The sequence below is a fragment of the Prionailurus viverrinus genome, chromosome A1 (genome assembly GCF_022837055.1).
Source record: "Prionailurus viverrinus isolate Anna chromosome A1, UM_Priviv_1.0, whole genome shotgun sequence".
Classification (NCBI taxonomy): domain Eukaryota; kingdom Metazoa; phylum Chordata; class Mammalia; order Carnivora; family Felidae; genus Prionailurus; species Prionailurus viverrinus.
Window position 1 is genome coordinate 9,130,803 of NC_062561.1, and position 25,610 is coordinate 9,156,412.

The 25,610-nt window shown below is 38.1% G+C and overlaps 1 protein-coding gene across 1 annotated transcript in view; it reads right to left on the reverse strand.

Annotated features, from left to right (window-relative positions):
* The window catches only part of UBL3 (ubiquitin like 3), a 66,947-nt gene that overhangs the window by 41,117 nt on the left and 220 nt on the right, over positions 1–25,610 (reverse strand). The window lies entirely within an intron of this gene.

Genomic DNA, 25,610 nt, shown 5'->3' on the forward strand with positions numbered 1-25,610 from the left:
CGGAACACAAGCTGTCTTGGCTGCATGCAACAACCTCAAGAGCAAGACAAAATCTGTGGCAATGTGCTATGCCGTGTGCTCTTCAGCCTTGCAAATTCTGTGCTGAGACCCTTCAAACCCAAGTCACGGTGCCAAGTGATGAACCACTCCATTCTTTAAAATCATGAGTAGAAAGAAGGTGAATACATAAACTTAATCTGTCTGCTATATTGTAGGCATTCTGGAATAAATGAACAAAAAAAGGCATCTAAACCAGAAAAGTTTAGATTCTGAAGGTCAATATGGGGAAGGACTACTAGTTACTACAGCAGTATGTTAAGTGTTCTGAATGAAAATATAAATTGTAATAATTAAATTTCAGTTTCTCTGTTTCCTTTGCCTCCCGTGTGGCATACATGTAGAGACAGCAGAAACCTTGAATTTTTAAAACTATGATTTAAGCCATTTTACACTTGTGCTCATATTTTCATCACTGCTTCAGTCCCTTGCCCACCCTCGTCGGGCGTTGTGGGGGAGGCGGATGCTTAGGGTTACGACGTTAAGGCTAGTAGTTGCAGTGATGGGAATGACAGAATGGGTCAATGGAGTCACACGAAGAGGCCATAAACAAAATAGTTTAAATGTATTAGAGAAGACAAGGTTTCTAAAGGTTTTTAACTTTTTAAATGTCAATCTGTGATCCAACTCTAAAAGGAGAAAGTAATCATAGAAAAAATGACCTCCAGGTAACAGAAGATCAACTTTGTTAAATTCACATGTACACGTGGCCAATCCCTACTCTGGTACCGAAATGGGTCAAGGTTTTGAGAGACGGAAAAGCAGGGAGCTGGGTAAATGGCAACCAGACATAAAGAACTGCTTTCCCTGTAAGCCACGAATTCCAAATTAAATTTGATTTAGAGAGTTTTATAAATACTTGCTTTTATTCAAAGTTATACAAATCATAACTTCTAGCCTGAACTGTTTGCAAACGTTTATATTTAGCTCTCCTTTCACCCTTAACTGCATCAAGGAGTGAAAAAAGGAAGTTAAGAAGCAGAAACAGCGAAGAAATCAGAATACAGCCGTATTTCACCTCTGGTTCACATATATTCACAAGCTTTTTAATTCATTATCAAGAAGTCTAATTTTAGACTGACTAAAGAAAAAAAGATACTATCACGCACATCCTCTTTGTCAGGAAGAGAGAGTTAATAGTATCTGGAAAGCCTTCAAACCACAGGAATTCAGGGACACTTAACATCAATTATTTAAATAAATACTAATCTATTGCAGAGCAAAGGAAAAAGAGAACAAACTATTTAGGTCACTTGACCAGAGGTAAAAATACTTATTTTCTTCCTTTTCCTCTCAATAAAAAAGGAAGACAGCAACATAATGATTTCCCAAAGTAAAGCCAATCAATCACCAGAAAGAAATTTCTTTTCAAGAACTATTTTTAGATCTTGAGGCATATATATATATATATATGTATATATATATATAGCCTTTCAAAAAGTTTGTTACTTAGAAAAAAAATCTTACTTCACAGAATATGTATGTCACAAATGTGTATGTGCTTGACATTAGTGGCCAATGTATGTATTCTGACGGCCAAGTCAAAATGCTTTTTTATTTCTTTCTGATGTAAGATAGAAAAGCAGAACTCTAGAATATTGTCTAAAGTAGGATTTAAAAAGAACTGCCCTAGGGGCGCCTGAGTGGCTCAGTCGGTTAAGCATCCGTCTTTGGCTCAGGCCATGATCTTGCAGCTCATGGGTTCGAGCCCCGCATCCGGCCCTGTGCTGACAGCTCAGAGCCTAGAGCCTGCTTCAGATCCTGTGTCCTCTTCTTTCTCTGCCCCTCTCCTGCTCGTGTTCTCTCTCTCTCTCTCAAAAATAAAATAAACATTAAAAAAAAAAAACCAAAATAAAAAAAACCTGTCCTATGTATTCTCTACTTTTCAATGCTCTTAAGACAAAAACCATTTAAATGCTAACCACGTTTTGAAATGTTAATTTTTCAGTGGTTTCAGTTCAAATCGCTAACAGGTAATATAAAAATTTGCCTTTATATGCTTTATGTCTCAATGTTTGGTAATCTTAGATAATTACTGCTAACTCTGAAGCTGTGTTGGGTATTATGGTAGTTTACAAAGAGTCATTATCATATATCTCAACATATATATCAAATATCACACATAAGTGAGATTTGTTTCAAAATAACCCAGGAGCCAGTAGAGCAGGTTTACAGATAAAATATTTCTGACCATGAGTTGAGAACTGTTGAAGCTGGAACATGGATACATAGTGGTTTCATTATATTACTCTCTCCATTTCTGTGTATGTCTGCAATTTTTCATAGAACTTTAAGCATTTGCAAACTGCCACCTAAGCGACTCCCAATATTATAAAGAGTTGAGTCAAACTGTAGGGCAGGTCATCTAGCTTGGGACAAAAAAAAAAAAAGAGAGAGAGAGAGAGAAAGGAACAGTCAGTGTAAGATTGAAGAGAAAGGCCAAGCAAGGCCAACTGTTTTGTTGCAGTGTGTATCCACAGCACAAGTCCTGGAATAAAGAAACATGGTTACAGACTTCAAAAGAAATACAGCCACCTGCGAATACAAGATTCTGCCAAGTCCATGAATACAAGAGTCTGCCAAGTCCATAAACTACGAAGATGGTTTTAATAGTACTACAAACCTGGGAAAAAACTTAACCCACCTATTATGGAATTAGAAGACCTGATATAATAAAGCAGTTACATTTTCTGTAACTGATTCTGGATAACTACTGGTTACTTTTAATAATAAATTAAAATACTACGGCACTGAAAATTATATAGATTTCTTTTTTTATGAGTCTTCTAAAATAAAATCTGCTCTTACAGACATCTTTTTTTTTTAAATAGGGAAAGTTAAAGGAGAAACATATTAGCAATTTAGAGAGAAATGGTTTAGAAAGAATCCAAACCCCTTGGGGCACCTGGGTGGCTCAGTCCTTTAAACATCGGACTTGATTTTCCACTCAGGTCATGATCGCATGGTTTGTGGACTCGAGCTCTGTGTCTGGCTCTGCACTGACAGTGTGGGGTCAGCTTGGGATTCTCTCTCTCTCTCTCTCTCTCTCTCTCTCTCTCTCTCTCTCTTTCTCTCTCTCCCCCTCTCTCTGCTCCTCCCCAACTTGTGCACTTGCGCGCACGCGCTCTCTCTCCCCCTTCCTCCCTCCCTCCCTCTCTCAAAATACGTAGTAAACTTTAAAAAACCAAGACTCCAAACCCCTCAAAAGAATTAATGAGCAACATTCATTAATGTCAAAGGCTAATTAAAAGACCTGAGATTCCTTACCCCCCCCCCGCCCCCCACAGATTTTTCTAGAGACCACTGCAAGGATGAAATATCAGCCACTTCAGAAATTGTAAGAGATTCTACAAATAAACTCAACAGAATGATTTATGGTGTTTGCATAAGCCTAATAATGTCTCTTACAGCACTTCTAACATACGGCATTTTATTTTTTTCTGGAAAGAAGCTTCTCTAATGAAGACCCTAGTGATAGTGGTATGTTAGTGACTCTGCAAAAAAGATGTTCCAGAGACTAGCAGCATCTCACCGGGAGGTCCTTAGAATTTTATAGTAACGTAAAATGAATTCTAGATTTTGGCTACTACCAGATTCCTTGCAACCCTGGAGTTTATTTTGCATTCATGGTTCCTATATTTGAAGTGGTATTAGACATTTTAAAACATTACATTCAAGGGTTTTTCGTCCTTGGGTTACCCTCCACCCTACTTTTGTTCTCCTAATCTCAAGAATCGACTATGGACATTGCTCAAATCAACATGTTAGGTTACGACCATGATATAAACAGTAAACTGCACGTTAAAGATGATAAGGTTGACCCTTTAACTTTGTAAACTTAACTACATGCTAAAGATACTAAAGTAAACCCTTTAGCTTTTTTACTCTTATTTGTTACATGAAGGCCGCCGTATTTCTAACATCACCACATGCTTACGTAAAATGAACTGCTTCATTTCTAATATATGTAGTATTTCATAATATAGCACAACTTCCCAGAAATCCAGAGACATTACCTATGTCACATAATAGGCCCTAGAAACAGAAGGTCTGAGTTTGAATCCTAACTCCACCAGATACAAGCAAAGCGCCCAATTTCTCCATGTTTCAGTTTCCATATCTATAAAATGGGAATAGCAATACCTAGCTGATAGCACTTTGGGAAATTTTACTGAACATGTCTGATGCACTTAAAACACTGCCCACCTGACCACTCAATACATGCTAATCTAAACTGTATTTACATATTGAAAATAACACAAACCAGACAAGAAGGCATACTGACTTAGGCTCCAAAAGGATCTTGTTTTAAAAGACTGAAATCTGAGCAATGTTTCAGTATATCTGATGTTTGTGTGTTTTTTAAATCTGTTATGTGTAGACTACATATGTGATTTAGTATACTAGATTCATCACAGAGAAAAAAACAATTTCCTCATGACATAGCAAAGCTGTATACATATCAGGATTGAGCTTGTATTTGTTATTTACAGTTGTACTACGTTATTTCATAGGAATCACGGTTCTTGGGTAACTAATCAAATTGCTCAGAAAGTCATTCTGTAAAGTTTATTGGTAGGTCTAACTAACCTTTCAAACAAAGACTGTGCTACTATTCCTCTGCATCTTAAATTTCACCTGGAACTTGAAGACTCTGTCCTTTCCAAAAAAATATGCTGACTTCTTTGGTTGAATTTTCTACCATTTTCCTTATTCATTCATTAATCACTGAATGTATCCTTTATTCATTGAATATGTATCCCACAGATAACAAGGTTTAGTATGCCAACTTACTTGCTTAATATTTCTCTAGTACAAGGGCATATAAAAACGTTGACCAACGTTCTTTAAACTTACTTTTGGTTTATGGTATCGTACTGATGTGGTAAAGAAATACATAATCTGAATTACCTGACTGCACATAAGTTCCCAAAATAGAATCATTAACAAATGTGGCTCTTAAGGAACTTAGACGTAACTAAAAAGTATTTTATAAGTAGTCACCAGGTGGCTGCAACTGGTCTTTTTAAAGCCCTCTTTGTTGGACTACTTACATTAGAAGCAGAAATCGCTCCTCTCAGGACTGCTGAGAAACAGTGCTGATGGTATTAATTTTGCTATAATTAACAATACCACCACTAGAATACTCTGCTTGGTTGAACAGATCTGGCAAGCAAAGTAGCGTATAAACTGACAGAGACTAAACTCAGTAAGTCAATGACCTTTACACAAATGTGATTTCTAAAAAGAAAACACAGTGTACAAATTTTGTAAGTTCTACATTTAGGAATTTGTTTTTACCTTATTCGACAGGTGGACAGGGGAGTAAATAAACCATAAATAAAATTCAAAGTATAAGATTCTTTTAAAACTCTTGTGTACTATAAAGATGTATACAGATGTTATTATCATAGACTATATACGTGTCTCCAAACTAGAAATAGGATAAAGCAAAATATTATTTGAGGGGGTAAAAAAAAAAAAAAAAAAAAAAGTTGAGTCCTTTGGAGAGATTAGAAAGACTTTAAATAAGCATTTCTGCAAATCTCAAATATAAAAATACTCCAACTCCTCCTCCTTTTGATTCTACTAAAATAAAGTAGTACTCTGATTTAGGTGAATATTTGCTTTGCTTTGACTTTAGGGAAATTACTGAATTAAAATTAGGCACATCCATATTAGACTCTACAGAAAGTCCAGAAAGACTGCATCTTTAAAAAAAAGGTAATGGTACAGATACGATGTGTTAAAAAGAAGCCTACTTCATTCTTTGGACAAAGTCAAAGATTTAAAGGTCTTTGGGGGGTGCCTAGGTGGCTAAGTCGGTTAAGTGTCTGACTTTGGGTCAGGTCATGATCTTACAGTTCGTGGGTTCAAGCCCCACACCGGGCTCTCTGCTGTCAGCACAGAGCCCACTTTGGATTTTCTGTGTCTCTCTCTCTCTCTCCCAATAAAATAAACATTTAAAAATATATAAAGGTTTTTTTCTGAGTTGACGCAAACTGCCTACACTTAAATTTGATCTTTAAGACCTCCCCAAATCACAACAATCCAAAATGAATCATCAACTGTGCACACACACACACACAAAGTCTAGAGAGTTGAGAGCAAAAACATTAATAGTATTTGTACTAAGTTTATATATGGCATTATTTTCTTTCAAATGCTTTCTATTTTACAAGTTTTACAATAATGCTACTGCTTTTCTAATCAGTTACAAAATTAGAATAAAATAATAAAACAACGAAATTCAGATTTGTAAATGCAAATACATAAAATAAACAGATTGTGGCCAAAAAAATGGCAAAATAAGACAAGCCAGATAAATACTTCCCTTTAGAAAACACTGGACAAGTAAATCTAGAGATCACAGAAAGGATAAGTATCATTTCGTTTTACTATGTAAGATAAGTTACATTCATTTATTGCTGAGTGGCAATCTCATTAACCTACTTGATAATGCAGAATTATGATTACCTTTCCTTCTAAACAGTTTATTTAAAAAAAACCAAACAGATGCTGGGGCGCCTGGGTGGCTCAGTCGGTTGAGCGCCCAACTTCGGCTCAGGTCATGATCTCACAGTTCGCGAGTTAGAGCCCCACATCGGGTTCTCTGTTGTCAGCACAGAGCCTGCTTCAGATCCTCTGTCCCCCTCTCGTTCTACCCCTCCCCTGCTCATTCATTCTCTCTCTCTCAAAAAATAAAACATTTAAAAAAAATAATAGGTGATAAGACTAACAAAACAAGGATGGTCAAATTGAGAAAGTTATTCTTTAGCTAAAACGAATATACGTACTGACTGTTTCAAACAGAAGGAAAATGGTGGGCACCACTCTTCCTGTGTCATTACTCTCTGACGGACCTATTCTCAGACATCTCCCTTTGTACTTATGACTATCTCTCGTGCATTTCCCAGGTAACTATCACTGACATAAGATATTCAAATCACCTGGTAAACAAGGAAAAGGTTTTACAAATCCAGGGTAGACTGCTCTCCCCTTGTGTCCAACTGCAATGGCCACTTTAATCATTCCAGGAAGGATTCAGCTGTACATGTGGTGGTTCTAATTGAGAAACGAGATTTCAGAAAAGGCCAGTATTGGCATAATTTGAAAACAGAAGTACAATAAGCTTACATCTGCTCTATGCACTACACACAACCTAAGAATGAACCCATCTCTATTTTAGAATAAAGATATTTAGGGGAAATATTTTCCCAGTTTTTTATTTTTCTTGGCTGCCTGTCCTAAGTCCCAAAGGTGTGAAGTAGACAACACTTTGGGAAATGAAAGAGCCATGTGCTTGCTTCCTATGCCAGCTGGGAGTCTGACAGCACCCCTAAGAGGCAAGTTGCCCCAATTTTCAGCAAAACTGTCTTTCTCCGGGCATGGATAATTTAACGAGAAACGACATCTCTTAGTAAACCCGGCATCAAAGCATGAACTGAAGGGTTGTTACTGAAACAACAGCCCTAGTATTAGGTAATAAGGAAAATCACCTGTGCAAGATTAAAAAGAATCAATGACAGAGCAAAAAGAACCATTAACGCCTGTCTAGATAATACAGTAGCAAAGCAAAACATTTGGACACACAGCAAGGGTTGAGAAAAGGTAGATGTGGACACGAAAGTAAGAAACAGTAACGACTTCAAAAAGAGTGGCCATATTGAATCCATCGAAGCCTGGCACTTCAACATGGAAGAATTACGGGGAAAACACTGTTTTGACCCCATTGAAATACTTGACAGTGAGTTAAGATCCACATAGCCTTCACCATATTACCCAAAATGGACTTTAATTCGTCCTTATTCTTCACTTCCTGCCGTGCCTACTATCGCCCAAGACTATTCCTCCTTGAGTTTCTCCATGCGTGGCTTTCACTATAAACAAACTTTAAAAAAATTTCTATAATTCTGCTCTTTTTCTCTCCCATCTCTAAATAGAGGTATTGTACTTTTGGGCTGTCCCCTCTCTCTTGGTGAATTCATGTAATCTCATATTGATACGATTTTTTCTTCAATTGCCTGTGCACAGTTATTTATATTTTTAGCCCTGTCTTCTTTCCTGAAGGCTGATTTCACATTCTTACTGGAGTTAAAAAGAGGTCAAAGATGACTCCCAGGTTCCTACCTATCTTCTCTTTTTTAAGAGGATGCTATAAGCTTGATGACAGGTCTTTTTATGCCACTTAGACTAAAATCCAAAAAGCTTTAAGTAAGGCTGATGACCGTATACATAACGATAGCAGCAAAAAATGAATGCTGACATTGAGAGAACAGAAAAATCACACACACACACACACACACACACACACACACACACAAACAGGACCCAAAGCTTAGCAACTTGGGACCATTTGGAAAATAAGCAAAAGAAAAGAGAAAGAGAAAGGAAAAAAAAACAAAAAACCCAGAGATCTCTTTAATCCACTGAGAGCATTAACTATGTAAACTATATATGACTGCACTGTCCAATACAGCCCATTAGCCACATATAGCTATTTACATTTAAGTTAATTAAAATAAAATTTAAAAATGTAGTCCCTCAGTCACACTAGCCATTGTGCAAGTGCTCAAAAGCCACGCGCAGCTAGTGGCTATTTACTGGACAGCACAGATAAGAACATTTTGATCAGTTCAGAAAGTTCTACTGGACAGAGCGGCAGTGCTAATTCAACATTCATGAAGTATTCTCTGCATAAGAGGCACAGCGCTAGGTGCAGGAGTAGAGCAAGATGAGGGAGACACGGCTTCTCTCTTGCCTCAAAGAACAGATTCTCTGTCTAGTAGAAGAAACAGATAGAAATATCTACAAGGACCAGAGTAGAGGAAATAACCTTTATTCCTGCCCAGTCGCCTAGGATTCCAATCCTTTCGCCTGGCTTTTCTGTAGATCTGGCCTTCTTCATCTGGAGTTAGGATGGTTCAGCAGGAAATGCTGAGACTCGCCGCTACCTAGAGATCTCTGGACTCAGAACCAGAGGTGCTTAGTTAGGCCCAAACAGGATTTAAGCCCCATCTCTCTGGACCTGGTGCTTTACACTGTGGCTAACTCTTGCCGGAAAAAAGCAGTCCTGCCCTCTGGCTATCCTCCCCTGGTCCCTCCTAGGAGGCAGCTCTGCCTCAACTGTCACTTGGTCTGGAGCCTCCAGCATGTGATACCTGCGGTGCCCGAGTGCCTGACAAAATGACAAGATGCTACCAGTCAGCACTGCAGTTGAGAACAAGTCTCAGGTACCAATGGCACCAGAAGGGGGAGGAACGGTGCGTCCTAAGCAGAGAGACGATGAAAGACAGAAGCTAACAGTTAACAGAAAGATGTGTGTCAAGCAAGGGGGTCATCAAAACTCAAGCACACGCCACATCCGAGGGGCAGCAGCAAGAGAAGAGAATGGATCAAAACCCGACCGCTAAGAGCCTTAATGCCACCAACTAAGCAGCGTGGCCTGGACTGGCCTTTAAGTGGTGGCCAGCCACTAAGTAGAACGGTCAGATGAGGAGATCTGTGTTTTCAAAAGCAAACCTGGGGAAAGGGTGAAAGGTAGATAGTAGTGGAGAAAGCAGACCAGTATCCGGATGAAGACCTGGCTGAAGGTAGTGGAGATAAGAGGGAATTGACCCGAGGGACATGAGAGAAAACTGATGGGCTCTAACTATTGACAGAATCTATCTGGCACAATGGAATCCAACAAATGTTTGCTGCAAAAAGTTGTGAGGAAGGTAATAATCACTTAGTTCACGCAGAAGGAAAGAAAACAGAAACCGTGAGAAACACAAACATTTAAGGGGAGGGCTGGCGAGCGAAACCAAAAAATAAGAAACCAAATGAGGCAGTATTCGCACAGCCTGGAACGTGATTCCTCAAGATGTCTGGATGGCTTGTTCCCCATCTCCTCGAGATCCATATAAAAATGTCAGTATCTTGGTCAGCTCTTCCCTGAACACAATATTTAAAACCGACCAGCACAAGCATGCTCTCAGCACTCTCAACCTCTTTCCTGCTTTATTTTTCTCTGTAGTACTTACGAACATCTACTATACATTTTAGTTATTTGTTTAATGTCTGTCTTCCCACTACTTAAATGTAAGCTCCACTCGGGGGGGGGACGGGGGGGGCGACTTTGTTTCATTTACCACCGTATACCAGAGACTAAAAAATGCCTGGCATACAGCATATCCTCAACAAATAGTTGTTGATTAACTGAATGAATAATGCAAAGAAATAAAAAGGGCAGGGTTATTATATTAGACTAATAAGTATACACATAAAATGATGTCTACCATGGAAATTTTATAATTATTTTGAGTGCAAAAATCAAAAATCTGTATAACTGATGTCCTTTAGGTATAAAAGATTCAAAATGTTTTATTCAAATGGGTTTTTAATATATAGAGATATTCAAATATATGTAGTTAATTGTAACGTAACCTTTTTATTTAGTCACAAAAGGATGAGATCTTATAGCTTGAAAGTCACAATACTTGACAGCCATACTGAAAATTCACCACTTCAAGTATTTAAGTCCTATTAATACTTTCTCAACTTCCATTACAAATTTCTAATTTCTTTTCTGACATTTTGGCTGTTATTAGGCAAAAAGCTTAAGTTGCAATACCAGAATATTCGTATGATCACAGCAGTTAGTTTTAAACACACGGTGAAGAGGAAATGACGTAAGCGAGGTAAAGAATGGTCAAAAAGTTGGAAAAGTAAAAAACAATCCAAGAACACAAAAAAGCCCACCTAGCCAGTGGCTTCAGGAAAATGACCAGACATCTTAAATCTCACTTTCCTTAGTAATAAAATACAGCCAACACTAGAACCTACCTACCTGACAGGCTTATTCTGAGAGTTTTTTTGGAGGATTAAATCTTTCGAGTAATAAGCTTGGTACAGTTCCTATCACAGCCCTTTATTCCTTTCATCCACAACTATTTATGAAGAACTTACTACACAAAGGGCACCATACTAGGTGCTAGCTATATATATCTATTCTCATAGACTCTATCTGTGGTCTACTGGGAAAGACAGACAAATGAATTACAAGGTGTGACAAGTTCTATGGAGGAAACTAATGAGTCCAGAGGCATATACCAAGAAGGCAAGGAAATTCAACTTTAGATAATGGTCAGGAAGTATCTTCTGAGGACAGAAAAAATAAGGCATTAGCCATATACAGAGGGCATAGAAGTATACTGCTAAGTGTTTTTGGCACAGGTACTGAAATGTGTGAAGACTCAAACTAGCTGTGGAAAAGAGCTTGTGACTTGTTTGAGGAACTGAGAAGAACCCAGTGTAACTGAAGCCTCACAAGTCAAATGACAGAAAATCAGAGGGATAGGCAGGAGCCAGATGATGACTCTGAAGGGCCTTGGGACTGTTATATTATTCTATGCGAATTTATTCTTTAATGGAAAGCTGCGCAAGTTTTCTGTTTTTCAGAGGCAAAGAGAATGCAATTTATGTCTTATAAACATCACTCAAAGCATTTTTGGAAAATGTAGTATAGGGTGATGCGAATGGAAGGAGAAGAATTAGCTCCAAGACTAATGCAGGAGAGTCCAGGGGAGAAAGACGGTGCTTGCACTGGAGTGGTAGTATGGAGATAAAGAGCAGTTGACAGATTCCAGAAATATTTGGCAATGGACTGGATGGGGGGGGGGGGGGGGGCGAGGAATCAAAGATGACTCCTAACTTAAGCAACTGCTGGGCTGATGGTGGCATGGGAAGTGACATAGTTAAGTATTTAATTAACTGTAGCTACTCTCAATTACTATCAGAATAAAAGAGAGAGAGAACTGGTGAGTGCATGGCCAAAATGGGAGTGTGGGGGTGGGGAGAGGAGTTTGGTCAAGGTATGAGGGAATAGCAATATCAAACAAAATTTCCCACTGAAAACAACGATAAAAGTGAGATAAAATTAAAAAAAACAAAGAAACTCGGCTATTTGAAGGCATAGAGGGAGGAACCAAGACATCCAGGACATTGGGAGCCAAAAGCCCACAAAGAGAAACACCTCGCGATCGCCACTCTTTCCCCTTTGGGTATTTGCCAACTACCAATACACAGCATAAAAGCCAAACACAAAGCACATCCTGGTGTTTGCATCAGTCTCACTGGACTGAGAAGACAAAACTGGAATTCTGTACTACCGAGGTAAGCAGGAATTGAGGATCTCAGATAAAAAGGAATCTCAAAGAATGAGCCCAACATTTGGTTCCATTTTTGCCCTCCAGAAATGTGCTGAATCATAAACATGGACTGAAATGCAGGCAAAACCAGCAAAAAGATGTTGCAAAGAGACTAAAAGGCTAAGCAGGGCTTTCATCAGCAGGTGACCCTTGAACAACACGGGGATTTAGGAGTGCCAATCCCTCTGCAGTCACAAATCCACATATACCTTTTGACACCCCAAAACCTAACAGCCTACTGTTCACCAGAAGCCTTACCAATAAGATAAACAGTCAATTATTGCACATATTTATTTTGTAAGTTATTGGTATTATATATATATTCTTATAATCAAGTATGCTAGAGACAAGAAAATGTCATTACGAAAATCACAAAGAAAATACATTGACAGTATTGTAAAAAAAAAAGTCCGCATATATGTGGACCTGTGCAGCTCAAACCTGTGTTGTTCAAGGGTTAATTGTACTTACAATTGCCAAGGCTTACCAAAAAGAAACATCTTGGTAAATACTCCAAACTTTCAAGTGAGAGCACAGAAGGGCTACAAACTAGGAGTGAATTTCCTGACAGCCCAGAATTCAGCCTCATGTCATATCAATCACTGATGAATTAAAGTGACCAATGTTTTTCTAACTGCCTGCCAGAGAATATTAAAACCTACCTGTAAAAAGATAACATCATTCAAACCCTCTATAATTTTTCATCATAATGTTAATAAAACATTACCAAGTATCCTAGGAAAAAGGATCAAATGATCAAAAACCAGACAACAGAAACAGGTTCACAGGTAATCTAGGTATTAGAGTCATCGGACAGGAATGGTACACCAATGATGAACGTGCTCAAGAAAATTTATGTACACACTGTGAGAACTTGTAAATTTTAGGCCTGAACATACAGAAACTGAAACTGAGAGTTTAATAATTGGGTATAAGTGAACAGTGCACAGAGAAGATACGGTAAGTGAACTTGAAATCAGTAAAAAAATATCCAAAATGATAGAGTAGAGTAGGGGTGAGTGGTCAGAAACTATGAAATGACCTAACATACATGTAACCGTAGTCACAGAGGGAAAGGAGAGAACTGAACAGAAACAATATTTAAAGAATACCAGCTAAGAAAATCCCCAAAGTGACAAAAGATAACAAGCCACAGAGTCGAGATGCTCCACAAGCTCTACACAGAATAATTACAATAAAAGTCATATATAAGCACACAATAGTAAAATTGCTGGAAACCAAAGACAAAGATAAAATCTTAAACACTGTCAAAGAAAAACACACTGACTTCAAAGAAGCAACAGTAAAACCAAAAGCTGACTTAACAGAAACAGTGAGAGCCAGAAATTATAAAATAAGTTGAAAGTGCAGAAAGAAAAGACCCTTTAAAAATGAAGGCAAAACAAATGCACTTTTAAGGCATATGAAGGCAGAGAATTTATTACCAGAAGACCTGCACTGAAAGTAATACTACAGGGAACTCCTTATATATAACAAAGGAAAAAGACCCAGAGGTCAATGCAGTAAAACAGTAAGAAATGAAAACTTCCAAAAAGGGTAAATGTGATGATAAAGTGATGACTAACGGCTATTTTAATAAAAACAGCAACACTATTATTACTAATTACTACTACCATTACTATTATCTCAACAGCAACAATAATGTCATCTTTGGGGTTTACAATAAAGCAAAGCATGGAATACAGAAATGGGATTCAAATATTGTAAGGCCTTTCCATTTTCCTGGAAGCAGTAAGGAAATAACTTATGATAGACTCAAATAAGTCAAAGATGTATATTGTAATCTTAAGGTTGCCAGTAAGGAGATAATAAAAGAATTTATAACAAAAAAAGCTAAGAGGGGAAACATGGGGGGAAAAAGTGTTTAATCAAAAAGAAAGCAAGAAATGAAGAAAGATGTTATAAAAAATAGTACAAATCGAAAACAAATAAAAATGGTCAATTTAAACCCCCAAATTGTGCTAAAGCAGTTAGATTAAATGTGAAACAACACAGATTATCAAGTTTAAGAAAAAAAAAACAACAACAACTATATGGTATGTGAAGAGATTCATCTTATCTCTAAGGACAAAGAAGCGTTTTTGTTTTTTTTTTTTTTTTTGAAAAGTCCTCTTTTTTTTAAACAATTTTTTTTTAATGTTTATTTTTGACAGAGAGAGAGAGAGAGAAAGAGAGAGACAGAGCATGAGTGGGGGAGGGGCAGAGAGAGAGAGGCAGACACAGAATCCGAAGCAGGCTCCGGGCTCTGAGCTGTCATCACAGAGCCCGACGCGGGGCTTGAACTCACAAACCGTGAGATCATGACCTGGGCCAAAGTCGGATGCTCAACCAACTGAGCCATACAGGCGCCCCCAAAGAAGCGTTTTAAAAAAGAGGGAAACAGAAACCAAAAGTATACTACATCCAATACATACATACATACATGCATAAGCAAGCAAGCTTTAAGGCGAAGATTATTACTAGAGATAATGACAATAAACGGATCAATCCAGGGGTGCCCAGGTGGCTCAGTTAAGCGTCCAACTCTTGATTTCCACTCAGGTCATGATCTCACAGCTGGTGAAATAACCCATGGATCAAATAAGAAACCACAATGGATATTTTAAAATATTTGGATTGAGTGATAAATAAAAACCTATCAGACTTGTGAGACCCAGCTAAAGTTGCTTTTATAGGGAAATTCCATGACTTAAATACATACATTAATATAAGAAGACTGGGGCACCTGGGTGGCTCAGTCGGTTAAGCGTCCGACTTCGACTCAGGTCACAATCTTGCGGTCCGTGAGTTCAAGCCCCGCGTCGGGCTCTGGGCTGATGGCTCGGAGCCTGGAGCCTGCTTCCGATTCTGTGTCTCCCTCTCTCTGACCCTCCCCCGTTCATGCTCTGTCTCTCTCTGTCTCAAAAATAAATAAACGTTAAAAAAAAAAATTAAAAAAAGAAGACTGACAGTTAATGATTTGAGTATCCATCTCAAGAAACTGGAAAAAGAACAGCAAATTAAATTTTTTTAAAAAGCTAGAAGGAGGGGCGCCTGGGTGGCGCAGTCGGTTAAGCGTCCGACTTCAGCCAGGTCACGATCTCGCGGTCCGTGAGTTCGAGCCCCACGTCGGGCTCTGGGCTGATGGCTCAGAGCCTGGAGCCTGCTTCCGATTCTGTGTCTCCCTCTCTCTCTGCCCCTCCCCCGTTCATGCTCTGTCTCTCTGTCCCCAAAATAAATAAACATTAAAAAAAAAAAAATTAAAAATAAATAAATAAATAAATAAATAAATAAAAATAAAAAGCTAGAAGGAAAGAAATAAAGGTAAAAGCAGGAATCAATTAGAAAATACTGTTTTAAATCTGAAAATTGGCTCTTTAAAAATTGATGGAGATAAAGAGGAAGCACAAATCACCAGTAAGCAGATTTAAAACGCAGGTATCATTACAGATATTATGAACATCAAATAAATAGATAGATAGATAAAAAGATAGCATGTAAAATTGTAAGCCAAACTGGAAAATTTTGATAAAATGGACAAATCCCTTGAAAAGCAAAACTTGTCAAAATTGACAAAGTAACAGAAAATGTGAATAGTCCTTCATGTATGTATGTAAGAGTCAACAATCCCCATAAGAAAACTCCAGATGGCTTCACCAGTGAATTCTTCCAAACATTTATAGATGAAATAAAATCAATCCTCACAAACTCTACCAAAGAATACAAAAACATTTCCCAGCTCATTTTATGAAGTCATCATAAGCTTGACAACTAAACCTTTACTAGTCAACCTCTTTCATGAACAAAAATGCAAACATTGTAAATGAAATACAATCTAGCATATGAACAGGGTAACGCATAAACAAAAGTTAAAGTTATTGAGTATTCCAAGGATGCTTTAAACTTATAAAAATATATCCCTCTTCCCCCCCAAATTTTAACACATATCTAACACACAGCAACTACATTCCTAAGAGTTTTATCCTAAGAAAATAACCAGGGGCGCGTAGGTGGCTCAGTCCATTAAGCGTCGACTTCAGCTCAGGTCATGATCTCACAGCTCGTGGGTTCGAGCCCTAACAGCTCGGAGTCTGGAGCCTGCTTCAGATTCTGTGTCTCCCTCTCTCTCTGCCCCTCCCCTACTTGTGCTTGTGCTCTTTCTCAAAAACAAACGTTTTTAAAAACGAAATAAAATAATCAGACGAGGTACAGAGATATGTTTTAAAATATGCATTAGATCATTGTTTATAATAGCTTTTAAATGCCCATAGGTATGAAATTAGCTAAACAATTTATGTACATCAGAATCAGTTCAAAATTATAATATGGTTCTACACTTCTTTGTATGCATAGCTCTTTATGACATATGACTAAGTGAAAAAAGCAGCATACAAAAGCAGGAATATTTCTAAGGCAAAAACGCTAATTTTATGTGAAAGTAAGGAAAATTGAACATGTATCATGAGAACATTTTTTCTAAACATAATGAATTACCATCTTAATTTAAGTTCATAAACAAAAGATTTAACGCCTCAGACAATTTTCAACAGCAGGAAGAACATTTTCTTCTCAGAATCTAGTCATAGAAAATTGCCCACATATATATTTTATACAGACCACAAAAAATGCTCCTGGATTTGAACCAATCAATAGAAAACCTGCAACACAGGGGCGCCTGGGTGGTTCAGTCGGTTAAGCGGCTGACTTCGGCTCAGGTCATGATCTCACAGTCAGTGAGTTCAAGCCCCGCGTCGGGCTCTGTGCTGACAGCTCAGAGCCTGGAGCCTGTTTCAGATTCTGTGTCTCCCTCTCTCTGACCCTCCCCCGTTCATGCTCTCTCTCTGTCTCAAAAATAAATGTTAAAAAAAAAAAAATTAAAAAAAAAAAAAAAAGAAAACCTGCAACACAAAAGTATCTACAGTACAAAGACAAAACCAAAATACTCTGAAAGCACTGAATCCATTAAAAATCTGCGTTAGATACATAAAGCAGTAATAGTTTCTATATTCAAAGTGGTGAGTTTATAGGAAAAAATTCTACTGTATAATATGTATATTCTCAAAGCTCCAACTTGTTGGAGACTCAAAGCTCCAACAAGTTTAAAGAAAACTCCCTTTAATTCTAGCAACTAATAAAAGAATCCACGCTCATTACAATCATTCCAACCCAGAGGTTATACGGTATTTTGCCAAGATCTATAAAACAGGTGTCAGCTCTACCTTACCACGCTATCTCAGACCAACCAGCAGTGAACGCCAGCAGTGAGGTGTTGGTAAGGAATCTAAGGTATTCTGCTTTGGAGAATGTGCTTGAGGGATTTAGCAGGTACAGGAGGGGGAAAGGGCTTAGCTCCCTTATCACTGTTACCATCAGACCCAAATTCCTATCCCGGTCTACTTTTTACCGGCTCTACGACCTCCTTACCCTCTCTAAACCTCGACTGTGAGAAAGTAAAAAGCAGCTCTGCTGATAATCACCCTGTGATGTCTGGACAAGACACAGCAAGGCCAAGAGAAGACCAATAGGCAACAAAACTTCTCCCACGGCCACACCACAGTTCCAAAATGACTAACATCTGCCCCAGCCCCTTTATTTCTCCTGCCTCCTAAACAAAGACAGCTGAGAGATCACTGAGAGATTACTAACCCACCTGCACTTCGTGGCTGAGGGTATACAATCCAGAGCTAGTCTGTACTTCCCCCGGCTCCTCATTAGAATCATGCAGCACGACCCAAACCCTACCCCAAACCTCTCCCATTTCCTGTCACTGAGGCTTGGCATGGTTCCTCGGGCAGGCGCCCTTCCTTGCTGCAGCACGTCATTAACCTAATTTGTTTCACTCCAGATGCATTCCTGGTGGTCTTACCCTGGTAGGCAGTAGCAGCTTCTTTCCCTATAAACCAACTCTATTTACCCAGGGTCACTTAAAGGAAATGTTATCATGTAACACGATATATAAAATGCCAAGCAGCTGCCTGGTGTAGCGAGCACACAGCAAAGACTACCTACTCCTTGCTCTCGGCTCAAAATAAAGCTGTACGTGTAATTTTATTGTTTTAATCATGTACCTTTCACTATCAAGAATCTACATCTCTGCAAAACACAGTTAAGATCAGAAAATGAGCCCCTCAAGTGAACAGAACTCTAAGCAACCAGAATAGACATGATCAAGTCCATGAAATAAAGATCATGCACTTTGCTATAGGGCAACTCCTGAAAATCCTACTTGGACACCATTTGATATTTTTAACATACTTTAATAAACTTTGAAAATCTGTCTTCCACATCCATAGCAAATAAGAATCAGCAACTATAAATGGTCAGAAGAGAGAGAGAGGTAAGCATACTGACCAAAGAAAAATATAACTGCTCAACAAGGCAGGGGACAAAAAAACTATAAATATCAAACACAGTAACTCAAAAAGCTCAGAAATCTGCAGTCATCTTATGCAATGGTTCTAAATTCTTTTGACTGAACATCCCAGCTCTAAAATGCTTGTGCATATACCTCCAATATATGTATCTTCATTTACAAATCATATTTTATGTGCATTATAAAACAAATACCAAAACAAATTAAAAGATTAAAATATTGTTTTCAATTTTAACTATTAACCATGTTAAATATTAATTTGTTTTAATCTTGCAACCACTAAAAATGCTATTACTATTAACATTTTAAGTGACAGCACTGTTAACATGCCTTTTTAAAAGTCTTGCTTTCCTGGGGCCTGGGTGGCTCAGTCAGTTAAGCGTCCGACTTTGGCTCAGATCCCCGCATCGGGCTCAGTGCTGAGAGTCTGGAGCCTACTTTGCATTCTGTGTCTCCCTCTCTCTCTGCCCCTCCCCCACTCACACTCGGTCTCTCTCTGTCTCAAAAATAAATAAGCATTCAAAAAAATTTTTTTTTGAAATCTTGCCTTCTCAATTTGTAAAGTTCAATGTATTTTGACGATTTAAGAACTGTTATAAATCAGGGGCACCTCGGTTAAGAGTCTGGCTCTTGATTTCGGCTCAGATCATGATCTCGGCTCAGATCATGATCTCAGGGTTCATGGGATCAGGCCCTGCATTGGGCTCTGCACTGACAGCATGGAGCTTGCTTGGGATTCTACCTCCCTCTCTCTCTGCCCATTCCCCACTTGCTCTCCATATCTCTATGAAAATAAATAAAAACAAACTTTAAAAAAAGCACTGCTATAAATCCTAACTGAAAAACTTAGTTCACAAAGATGCATAGATCTTTATGGAAAAATAGGTCACTTACTGGTTTACTAAACTGTATCACTTTTCTATCACCAAATATGCACAAGTTGGTTGTTGTTGTTTTAATTTTACAGAGAAAGAGAGCATGTACGCAGCAAGTGGGGTGTTGGGGGGGGAGGGGGAGGCGCAGGATGACAGAGGGAGAGAGAAAATCCCAAGCAGGCCCCACGCGCAGAGCCCCTCACAGGGCTTGATCCCAGGACCCTGGGGTCATGGCCTGAACCGAAATCAAGAGCTGAACACTCAACTGACTGAGCCACCCAGCACCCCCGCACAAGTTTTTATTAAAAGTCAGTTACTGGGGGCACCTGGGTGGCTTAGTGGGTTAAGCATCCAGCTCCTGGTTTTGGTTCAGGTCATGATGTCACTAAGGGGCACTAAGGAATCTACTCCTGAAATCATTGTTGCACTACATGCTAACTAATTTGGATGTAAATTTTAAAAAATAAAAAAATTAAAATTAAAACAAACAAACAAAAAGGTCACGATATCACTATTCGTGAGTTTGAGCCTGACATCAGGATCTGTGCTGACAGCGTGGAGTCTGCTTGAGATTCTCTCTGTCCCTCTCTCTGCCCCTCCCCTGCTCACTTTCTCTCTCAAAACAAACTCAAAGAAGTAAAAAAGGAAAAGAAAAATTTAAAGTCAGTTACCAGATGTCAATGTTATGAACATTTTCTTTTTCCTGACGTCAGATATTTTTGCAAGCTGAGTAAAACGTGTTGCTTTTTAGGTTCTAACAAATGGGTCCAAAGTCCACCGAAACTCTCTGTAAGATTTTTCAACAGACTGGAAATGTCTAACCATGTTTTCAAAACGCTCTCTCCATAACATTAGTTTCTTGTGAAAAGCAGATACTTTCTCACTTAATGATTAAAATGTCAATCTTGCCTTGTAGAGACAACTTACTGTTTGTTTTCTCAAAAATATCTGCTAGGTAGCATAATACTGATAGCTTCTTATCACCATGGAAAAAATCAGCATCTATAATAAAATGTGTAATTCAGGTTTAAGTTCTACAACTCCTTTTTTTTTTTTTTTTTTTTTTGCAACCCTTTTAAATACTTGGGACAGTGAGCCTCTGCTCCCCATCTCAATTCAAAGTCATAGTCTTTTAAAAGGCATTGTTTAAAGTAACTATGTAACATACCACAGAAACACCACAAAACTTTTGAGAGAACTCATGCTGTTGGCTTCTACATTACACAACTCCCCTAAGTTCCCGCAGCAAACCACACTCATTGTAACCATCTGAATGTGGGCCTAGAAAAGCCTCAGAGACAATCCATGTATTAATACAAAACCTCAATGCCTCCCCCTTTTTGGAGCATAAAATTAACCAATACAAATTCTAATATTATTATTCTCACATCTCAACTGACTTGCCTCATGTCACTTTGTAAATTACTGACACAGCGAAGGGGCATAAAGCTTCACAATCTATATTAGGTGTTCAGGGTGTGAAATTGTAGCTTATAGAATAATGATACGTTACACAGAGAAGCACTCAACAAGGAACGCTCATTGAACCCAAACGATATTATTCAAATGATGACTCTAGATCACCAAAAATAAGTTAAATTATGTGTAGTGTATTATGCTTAAGTAAACAGGACAGTAATCCAACTCGTTAGATTGAACTATTTCCAAAAGAGCCTTCATGTACTCAGAAAATTTACTGATTTAGAATGACTTATTCCCCAGTGTTTCCAGTTACCATATATTCTACAATCACTTTCAATTTCTTCTCCCAGAATGAGTGGAATTCTTAAAGAACATATTTAAGAAGCATACATTTCGCTCTCCTAAAATACTTTCACTGTTCCTTATTATGAAAACTAGAGCCATTATTAGGCAACCACTAATTTAAAACCATTTCAAGCCTTAATATTAAAAATACGTTTTTCATATTCAAAGTAGTAAGAGAAGACGACATCCTACACTTCATATTTAACAGCACAATTAGCAGTGGTATGGAACAATATTTACTTTTTCTATAAGTAACAAAGAAAATAATGCTCCATGAGTCAAGAAAATTCACTCATTTGTTCTTAAATATCTATTCTGTTTTAAAAATCAGAAATAAGACATATCTATATAATTGCCATCGTAGAAGAAGACTCGCAAACGCACTGACACAAGAGGATTCACACTTGAGGGCTAGAAATGAACTAAAAGCCATTTTCACAGGAGAGGAACATGAGCCGGAGGAGGATTCAGAGCTAGAAAGGAAAAGGCATTCAAAGCTGAGGTAAATTGTCTTTTGTTTTCTTAACAGTAAGTGTCTCATCCAGAACACCGAATGCAAGACACAAGACACATTCGAGGCAAACCATTTTAGAAGAACATTCCACTGGAGATACATTCTTCAAGCTGTTCCTCAGGTCACATACTTCTATATATACACGTACTTATCTATCCACCCTTTAGCTTCATAAAACCTCTCCACTCAATACTTGAAAGGAGACTTCCAGCAAGAGAAAGAAAAATGAAAAGGAGCTGTAGGTAAGGAGAACATGTGAGGTACTACATCCTCTTTTTCCGAAGTTAAAAATGTTCTGTTCCCTGGGCCTTTTTCTAGCATGACATCTTCCCCTGGTAGACTCTACGTCGGTCATTGTACTTCAACTTGGAAAAGTGAGAGAAGTTCACTTTGAAAGCAAATTCATTTTGGTAATTTCCTGTCCACCAGAGGGCTCCCACATTTCTCCACAAATGGAAGAGATACGTTACAATAAAAATAGTCCTTAAGCACTGAAAAAACTCAAATTATCATGATCTTATTTAACCTCAGACTAAAAGTTGTTCTATCTGTTACAATTTCCACATGAACAGCTTAAAAAGATAGAGCTTTTCTCCAAGAGTTTCATCACCGAAAAATGTTTCAAATACCAAAATTGCTTTGCTGTTATCCTCACACGGCCAATTTCTTTCTTAAGTAGGGCTTTCAATTTTGTAGATATCATAAAATATAATTTTAGTCCAAAGCTCTTAAATAGCAGCTCAAATGTTTTATATAATACTTTCATAAATACAGTAATTTATTTCTTGATAGCTTTCCCAGTCCAGAAAACAAAATCATCACCTCATCTACCCAGCCTTAGGCCTTACTATTAACAGAAAGAGTAAATATCCTCTTTCAGAAAAACCTAAACTCATTAACATAATCCATCCTACAATTATTAACAATGAATACTGCCCCATCATGAATTATGATTTGGGCTGGGAAAACAAACATAAAGGAAATGAATCATTTAAACACAATGCATTACAATGATATTCTGTTCAGATATTTTTAGACTTTTTTTCACAAATAAGTTATTACACTAGAATGTTAGTAAATCTCTTAGGTCAAACCCAATCACTCTTAGCAAAAGAAAAACCAGTATTTTATGTAAATACACTTATTTATAGATCACACTTACAGAATGTTAATTGCTAAAGTACCAACTGTAAATTTTACAAATCCATTCACTAGGGGTGCCACTCCCCCTCCAAAAAAGATGGATTTGCTAAATTCGGATTATAAAAAAAGAGACTCCTTATGGTAAACACAAAAATTTATTGAATGTTTCGAAAGAAATTTGAAATGTGAGTTATATTTATAAAACAAAAAACGATGCTAAAAAACCTATTTTAAAGTCAGTCACAATCGTTGTCATATAAAGACTTTATCAAAAACATCAATTGATTTAGCAATTACTGTAGCTCAAGAATGAATTATCTTTAATGAAAACATGATAGAGGTTATAATTTCACTGCCCCACCTCATCTCCCAACTACGAATTCTCCTTTACAACAGACAAGCATCATTAACATGTAAAAGCGTAACATTTGTTTCTACACGGCACATACTAGCTGTCACCACTTAGAAACTCGAAAATTTTACTGCACCTAGCAAAAATGTATGTATTCATACGTATCCTGATCAGTTGGGAGTTTATGCTGCAAAAAAAAAGGTCAGACTGTGGAAAGCGGTGGGGGGAGGGTAGGATTCGAAGTGGTAAAACTGTTCTGAAAGTAAACGCAAACTATCAGTTATTGATACGAAGAGTTTAACAAATACAAAACATTGTAATCAACAACCTCTAACCAGTATTTGTCATGTTACGTTTCAAAAAGTTGAGAATTCTAGGCACGTACCTAATGAAGGCACTTTTTAAGCAAAAATGCAATGTTAAGGAAGTAACAGCAAATGAAGGTTTAAGAGGTTGTGACATAGGAAAAAAGCCTCAAGACTTCCAACAAGTTGAGCAACTTCAAAACTAGACATGAAAAATACTCAGAACAATCTAATCTGAGGTGTAGATTAGGCACACTCTGAAACAGCATCATCAGGGCATTATATGTTTATTACATAATACTGCTTTGCCCTTGCCTATCACCTTTAATCAAGGGATCTCAAAGCACCACCGAATCAAGGCCTTAAAATACAGTCTAAAACAGAAATAGTTACATTTTATAACTGCACCTATTAATAAAACCTTGCCACTAGTTCCCGTCCCCCTGATCCGAGCATTAGCTTCCGAACCTTCTCTCTCTCTGACTTGGAAACCGTATTCCCCAAATCATTTCAATTTGTAACTGATGCTACGCACATTCCGCTTGTCTTCAGCACCGGGCCTAAAGAAAGTAGTGGCACTGTTTTAATGACACAAATCTATTTCATTACAATTTCTGTGGCAGAATGAACAGTACTTAGAGTGGACATACCTTGCACTGATATAAAATGGAGGCTTTAGAGAACCAATCTTTGCTGGGGGTGATGAGCCCAAAAACCACTCAACTAACAGGGCAAATAGCACTTTCCAGCTCAGTCCAGAGACCTATCTAGGCAACTTCGAGAGTGGAGTGGAGGAAACCATATCCAGCTACCATTAATGGGGCAGGCAGGAGACCATTCTGGGGTGTGCACACCAGGAGGGAAAGGAAAACTAAAGGGACGATGCACGAGTTTTAAGACTCAGGAAAGAGAGTGTAAGTTGCTGTGTGGCCACACAAGAGACAGAACATTGTGGTTCCTATACATTAAAATAGCGCGTTAAATGGCAAATCAAACGTAAGCAAAATGGCTTTAAACAAAGGTCAAAGATGCCATTTACAGCCATTTAGGTGGGTGGTTTTTTTGAGTCTGTAAATGAGCTTCGATCCTATAGAAACATCTGACATTTTAAAATTTAACCAGCAAAGTTCAATTTTGTTTTTCACTGGAATACACAAATCCACTCAAATGTTAATGTTATGTTAACTTCAATTCTTTCATAAACAAGCTCATTCATCTTCCTGTTAATTGCATTATGTTCGCCCCTAAGACGGCGAAGTGTAATTTCAGTTCGCACAAACCCACCCCCTCCCAGCACTGTAAGCCTGCACGGTTACTGTTAGCCAACACACTCACAGTATTAACAAACATGAACCTTTAGAAACACAAAGAAAAGCATCAATAAGCAAGAGGACTTTTTGTTTCAAGTTCTCAAAATTCAAGGATCAAGGCTCAATAATTTGTTTTATTAGCTTTGAAAAGTCCAATGATGTAATGCGAGTAAATATTTGCTACTGAAAGTCCTGAAAATCCGTAAGAAGCACCAATATGCGGTCAGTCTAGATCTGTAAAAATTCCAAAACATCTTAACATTTCTGTTGCCGTACTTGTTCACCCAGACAATACTGAAAAGCTCCCAGCGAATTCTAGTAGACTTTTTCTTGCAGACCTACACGTCCCTGCGCTTGAAAACATCAAGTTTCTATCTACTGCATTAATGATCCCGTCCGTGTCATAGAACAAGATTCCCGTTTTCCTGTCTACCTCTGTATCTAGTAAGGACGCCCGTCCTCAGCTCTGCCCACTGTCACTGACGTTTTCAGAAGCTCTAAGATCAAGTGTTCAAAGGCTTCTAACAGACAGGGGGGAGATTTTCTCCACTTCAAGCTACATTGCCACATCTTCCCTACTTCTCCATCGTCTTAAATGATTCAGAAAACACAACCAAATGAGAAAAGCCGTATTAAAAGCGGTTACTTCCTAAGACGGGGACACCATGAACCTCCAACTTCTCCAAATCTCCCAGCACCGTGGCGTTTCAACAGTCCCCCGCA